Genomic DNA, 7,251 nt, shown 5'->3' with positions numbered 1-7,251 from the left:
ACATAAAGAACTGTGGATGTTGATTTTTAGAGAAATATTAGACACTTCCTGAATTTGCACAATAAGGAAGTACATATTGCACATAGTCAGTGATGTCTACTACACAACCTTCTTCTGGTAGACGCTGTTGGGCCTCCAAGTGCAGAGGTTTGTAGGACAGTAGCAAATTTCCCTCAAGTGGATGACCTAAGGTTTATCAATCCGTGGGAGGCGTACGATAAAGATGGTCTCTCTCAAACAACCCTGCAACCAAATAACAAAGAGTCTCTTGTGTCCCCAACACACCCAATACAATGGTAAATTATATAGGTGCACTACTTCGGCGAAGAGATGGTGATACAAGTGCAATATGGATGGTAGATATAGATTTTTGTAATCTGAAAATATAAAAAAGCAAGGTAACTGATGATAAAAGTGAGCACAAACAATATTGCAATGCTGCGAAACAAGGCCTAGGGTTCATACTTTCACTAGTGCAAGTTCTCTCAACAAGGATAACATAATTAGATCATATAACTATCCCTCAACATGAAACAAAGAGTCACTTCAAAGTCACTAATAGAAGAGAACAATCGAAGAGATTATTGTAGGGTACGAAACCACCTCAAAGTTATTCTTTCCGATCAATCCATTGGGCTATTCTTATAAATGTCACAAATAGCCCTAGAGTTTGTAGTAAAATAACACCTTAAGACACAAATCAACCAAAACCCTAATGTCACCTAGATACTCCAATGTCACCTCAAGTATCTGTGGGTATGATTATACGATATGCATCACACAATCTCAGATTCATCTATTCAACCAACACAAAGAACTTCAAAGAGTGCCCCAAAGTTTCTACCGGAGAGTCAAGACGAAAACGTGTGCCAACCCCTATGCATAGATTCCCAAGGTCACGAAACCCGCAAGTTGATCACAAAAACATACATCAAGTGAATCAATAGAATACCCCATTGTCACCACGGGTATCCCACGCAAGATATACATCAAGTGTTCTCAAATCCTTAAAGACTCAATCCGATAAGATAACTTCAAAGGGAAAACTCAATCCATTACAAGAAGGTAGAGGGGGAGAAACATCATAAGATCCAACTATAGTAGGAAAGCTCGCGGTACATCAAAATCGTGCCAAATCAAGAACACGAGAGAGAGAGAGAGAGAGAGAGAGAGAGAGAGATCAAACACATAGATACTAGTACATACCCTCAGCCCCGAGGGTGAACTACTCCCTCATCATCATGAAGAGTGTCAGGATGATGAAGATGGCCACCGGTGATGATTCCCCTCTCCGGCAAGGTGCCGAAACAGGGTCCCGATTGGTTTTTGGTGGCTACAAAGGCTTGCGGTGGCGGAACTCCCAATCTAGGTTTCTTTTCGAGGTTTCTATATTTATAGGAATTTTTGTGTCGGTCACACGTCAGGGGGGTCTCCGAGTCATCCACGAGGCAGGGGGCGTGCCCTCCACCCTCATGGATGGCTCGAGACTCTTCTGGCCCAACTATTTTACTCCGGGGGATTCTTTTGGTCCATAAAAATTCATCAAAAATTGGCACTCCGTTTGGTATTCCTTTTCTGTAAAACTCAAAAACAAGGAAAAAACAGAAACTGGCACTGGACTCTAGGTTAATAGTTTAGTCCCAAAAATCATATAAAATAGCATATAAATGCATATGAAACATCCAAGATGGATAATATAATAGCATGGAACAATCAAAAAGTATAGATACGTTGGAGACGTATCAGTCAGCATAAGCAAACATACCTGTATGGGTAGCAAAGCATACAATCACCACAGTGAGCAATATCACAATAACACCATTTGGACAACCAAAAAAGTGGAGCACTAGAACAAAGTAATACACAAAGGATTCATTTGGATCAAGTACACAAAGCATAATAGTAATTTGATAGTTCGTCAGTTTCCTCCTCTCATTATAAAATTAATGTTGTTATTGTTGCATATGCAGGTTGGAGATTTTGCATACATAAAGCACAAGCAAGCAATAGAACGACATGAAGGAAAACAATAAGAAACCAAGGTAATGGTAGCAGGAAAACTCCAACCGTTGATAATATGAAGTTATTCACCCATCTAAAGTGTAATTTAGAATTGTTCTTGTTCATATCATTTGGTCTAATCATTAAAATAAAAGTGCTTGCTCAGACAACCAAAATAGCAAACATTGTTCGAGAGCATGAAGTACCTAGAGAATACAACAAGGTGACCATAATAATAATAAGGAAACATAAATATTAACTTAAATTTAAGATAACATTGTAGTTTACTAATTACTACACAATGGTTTTGCGGGTGCCTAAAAATTCAGTTAAGGAATATCAACAAATGCATTATCAAACAAATGTTATCAACTAGATAAGTTTTCTGAATGTGTAGTATCAGAAAAAAATTAGTATTAATGATGTTCAAAAATTGCATTAGCAGGACATGTTGCTTGCAAAATAGAATAAGGAGGAAGAAGGTCATCATAATAGAGCAAAACAAAACGAGGTAAGCCGAGAACTATGCTCACAAAAACAACACGAAATGACATCACATAAAAGTTAAAAACAAAAATCCATTTTGCATTGCTTAAAATCTTTTGTAAGTTACATGAATTAGAAGAAGCTAAATATGGTAAACAAGCATTTGAGCTTATGAATGAACAAGCAACACCCAATCTGATACAAGGAGCAAGACAATCTTACACAAAATTGATGCAACAATTGACTATGATGAGTCATCTTTGTACCGACAATATGGCAATCCATATTCCAAGCTTCACTGCCCATTTACAACGAGGCATAATGTCGAGGTACTTATACTTTGAAAACAAATTTTTATTCAAAAAATATGCACTGTCTTATAACTAATAAAAACATTAAATAACTATCAAAATTAACCATTTTCAGGAGGAGCATTGGTTATCAGAAGTGCCAAGAAGTGAATGTTTTCAGCAAAAAAATTCAAAGATTGTAGAAGGAAGCAACAAAAACAATCATTTTGAGCGATATTCAATACCTAGAAAAGAGTTTGAAGCAGATTTTGATGAAGATCAATTTGAAACAGATGAACTTATTCATGAATCTGAAAGAGATGGTGATGGAAGATATGCAGAGGAAGAGTACCTATAATGTAATACAAGAACTGGTGATCAGATGGAGATACAATACGATGATTCAGAATTGCACCAAATAGAACTAAGTTGGAAAAAAAATTCATTTAGTTAGGCAGAAAGAAAATCTTACTGATTGCAAGGTCTTGACTATGAAAAAATAATAGATACTGATGGCACAAGTGGTACTGATGAATCAAATTATGAAACAAAAGCAAAAAAGATATTCATAATTCGTAGAATTTTTATGAAGAACACAACGGTACTGTGGTACTAACATACTCTCATACAAAGGAACAAGATGTGGATGGTTCTGCAAATATCAACAAAGATATCACAAATGAAGAAAATTGAATACAAAAACTAATGATCAGATGGAGATACAATATAAAGTTAAGAATTGAACCAAATAGAACTAACTTGGAACAATTTTGATTTACTTATGCAACAAGAAAATCTTACTACAAGTACTCAAAGTGAAGAAATTTCAGAATGTCAAAAACCAACATTACAAGGTCCTAACTACGCAAAAACAATAGATATTGATGGCACATGTGATACTCATGAATCAAATTATGAAACTGAAGCAAAAGATATTATTGATTCAGAGAATTTTTTTGAAGAACACAACACTACTGTGGTACTAACAGAGTCTGGTACGGAGGAACAAGATGTGGGTGGTTCTGCAAATATCAACAGAGGAACAAGATGTGGATGGCTCTGCCATGAATAACTTGGAATAGAATATAACTCGGGAGGATATAGTCATATTCCTAGAGAATGAAAGTATTGGAAAGGCATTGATAGTACGCCAAGAAGATGCGAGGAACCATTGCCAGCAATAAAAACATGACATTTGAAGCTCATGTTCATGCACTTAGATTCTACAATAATATGCAACAATTATAGGGTTTTTAGTACAGAAAGTTGCGAACTATCACTAGAGGAAAAAATGTTGATAACAAAATGGCAACGTTCATAATGAAGTGCAACAGGTCTGGAAAGCCAAGAAATAGAAGAAAGCTGAAGGAAATATGCCCTAGAGGCAATAATAAAGTTGTTATTTATAATTCCTTATATCACGATTAATGTTTATTATTCATGCTAGAATTGTATTAACCGGAAACTTAGTACATGTGTTAATACATAGACAAATAGTGTGTCCCTAGTATGCCTCTACTAGACTAGCTCATTAACCAAAGATGGTTAAGTCTCCTGACCATAGACATGTGTTGTCATTTGATGAACGGGATCACATCATTAGAGAATGATGTGATGGACAAGACCCATCCGTTAGCTTAGCATTATGATCGTTTAGTTATATTGCTATTGATTTCTTCATGACTTATACATATTCCTCTTACTATGAGATTATGCAACTCCCGAATACCGGAGGAACACCTTGTGTGCTATCAAACATCACAACGAAACTGGGTGATTATAAAGATGCTCTACAGGTGTCTCCGTAGGTGTTTGTTGGGTTGACATAGATCAAGATTAGGATTTGTCACTCCGTGTATCGGAGAGGTATCTCTAGGCCCTCTGGGTAATGAACATCACTATAAGTCTTGCAAGCAATGTGACTAATGAGATAGTTGCGGGATGATGCATTACGGAACGAGTAAAGAGACTTGCCGGCAACGAGATTGAACTAGGTATGATGACACCGACGATCGAATCTCGGGCAAGTAACATACCGATGACAAAGGGAATGACGTATGTTGTTATGTGGTTTGACCGATAAAGATCTTCGTAGAATATGTAGGAACCAATATGAGCATCCAGGTTCCGCTATTGGTTATTGACCGAAAATGTGTCTCGGTCATGTCTACATAGTTATCGAACCCGTAGGGTTCGCACGCTTAACGTTTGATGACGATTTGTATTATGAGTTATGTGTTTTGGTGACCGAAGTTTGTTCGGAGTCCCGGATGAGATCACAAACATGACGAGGAGTCTCAAAATAGTCGAGAGGTAAAGATTCATATATTAGAAGGTTATATACGGGCACCGGAATGGTTCCGAAGAGGTTCGGGGATTTTTCGGAGTACCGGGAGGTTATCGGAACCCCCCCAGAAAAGTTAATGGGCCTCATGGTCCATAGTGGACAGAGGGAGGAAGGCCACAAGAGGAAGCGCCCGCCTCCCCCTACCCAATCCGAATTGGACAAGGGGTGCCCCCCCTTTCCTTCTCCCTCTCCCCTCTTTCCCCTTTCCCCTCTTCGTTGGAAGGAAGAGGGGGCGAATCCTACTAGGAGTGTTGTCCTAGTAGGACTCCCCCCCATGGCGCGCCACCCCTAGGGCCGGCCACCTCCTCCTCCCCTCCTTTATATACGGGGGCGAGGGGCACCCCAAAGGCACATCAATTGTTCTCTTAGCCGTGTGCGGTGCCCCCCTCCACAGTTTACTCCTCCGGTCATAGCATCCTAGTGCTTAAGCGAAGCCCTGCGCGGATCACATCACCATCAACGTCACCACACTGCCGTGCTGATGGAACTTTCCCTCGACCCTCTACTGGATCAAGAGTTTGAGGGACGTCATCGAGCTGAACGTGTGCTGAACACAGAGGTGTCATACGTTCGGTACTTGGATCGGTTGGATCGTGAAGACGTTCGACTACATCAACCGCGTTAACCTAACGCCTCCGCTTTCGGTCTACGAGGGTACGTGGACACACTCTCCCCCTCTCATTGCTATGCATCTCCTAGATAGATCTTGCGTGATCGTAAGAATTTTTTTTGAAATTGCATGCTATGTTCCCCAACAAAAGCCAAGTGTTGCAGGAGCCAAAAATAAGAAAGTATAAACTGACTAAGAATGACCTATAGAATTAGAGAGTGTAATTGATAGGAGAAAGAACAAAATCGTCAGTTTCTGTTATTATTTTTCTTTTCTCAAAAGCTCAATTGCTTTCAAATTTTTTAAGTTTGTTTTTCCAAATTCTCAAAGAAAAAATTCTCGCAGTTTTTTTCACATTCTTAAACTTTTTTGGAATCCATGAACATTTTTGCAAATTTGTGAATTTTTTCCGAGTTCTTGAAGTTTTTTTAATGCGTGAACTTTTTATAAATTCATAAACTCTTTTTACATACATGATTTTTTCAAATTGGTGAACTTTTTTCAAATTTATTGACGAATTTGTGAATATTGTTTTCAAACTTGTCAACTTTTTTATACCTGTGGAGATTTTGGAACCTACAGATAGATGCCTGTTTTTGAGCCGGTTGTTTCTCTCAAACTTGTAGATAGATCATAGTTGTCTGTTTGTTTCACCATAGCAAGCAAAAGAAGATTTTTGAACCTACAGATAGATGCCTGTTTTTGACCCGGTTGTTTCTCCCAAACTTGTAGATAGATCATAGATATCTGTTTGTTTCACTGTAGCAAACAAAAGAAGGAAAAAGGAGTGAGTAGGCCTGCTAAATGGGCCAGCCCATAGATGTTCCTGCATCGGTTCTTGTTTAGCAAGTTACGTGTTGGGTGCAGGGCAAATGGCGCCGCCACTCCTTGGCATGTTGCTCGCGCACTGCTCTTCTTTTTTGCTGACGACCCACTGAGAACAAATTCAGTAGAAAAATGTGACCTCCCATCTAAAAACAATCAGTTGCCGGTTTCTGATATTTTGAAAATTTCATTCATGAATTTAAAAAAGTTCGTGATTTAGAAACAATGTTCATGAATTGGAAAAATATACGCAAATTTAAAAAAAACTTCATGAATTTATAAAACTTTTGAAGAATTTTAGATGTCTTCAAGAATATAAAAATGTTCATGGATAAAAATAATGTTCACAAGATTCATGTTTATAAATTTGAAAAAAGTTGAAAAATTGAAAAAATATTAAACAACTTAATTAATTTTGAAAATACCAAAAAATGTTCCTAAATTTTAAAATATATACCTAAATTTGAATAAAACATGAATTTCAAAATATAAAGTGATAAATTCAAAAAAGGACAAAAGAACATGCAGAAAATGAAAACCCGGTAAAACCGGCAAAAGAAACATGAGAAAGAAATATAACTACTTGAGCAGGCTGACCCATTACCAGCTGGCGGAGGCGGGGCATGCTCGTTTGGTCGCTACCCCATGCCTATGCATGGAGTAAGGTTTTGTCCCCAGATAGTACCATACTG

Source organism: Triticum aestivum, chromosome 3A (assembly GCF_018294505.1).
Source record: "Triticum aestivum cultivar Chinese Spring chromosome 3A, IWGSC CS RefSeq v2.1, whole genome shotgun sequence".
In the NCBI taxonomy this organism is placed as follows: Eukaryota; Viridiplantae; Streptophyta; class Magnoliopsida; order Poales; family Poaceae; genus Triticum; species Triticum aestivum.
The sequence above is the reverse complement of the archived record's forward strand: the minus strand, read 5'-3'. Positions refer to the sequence as shown.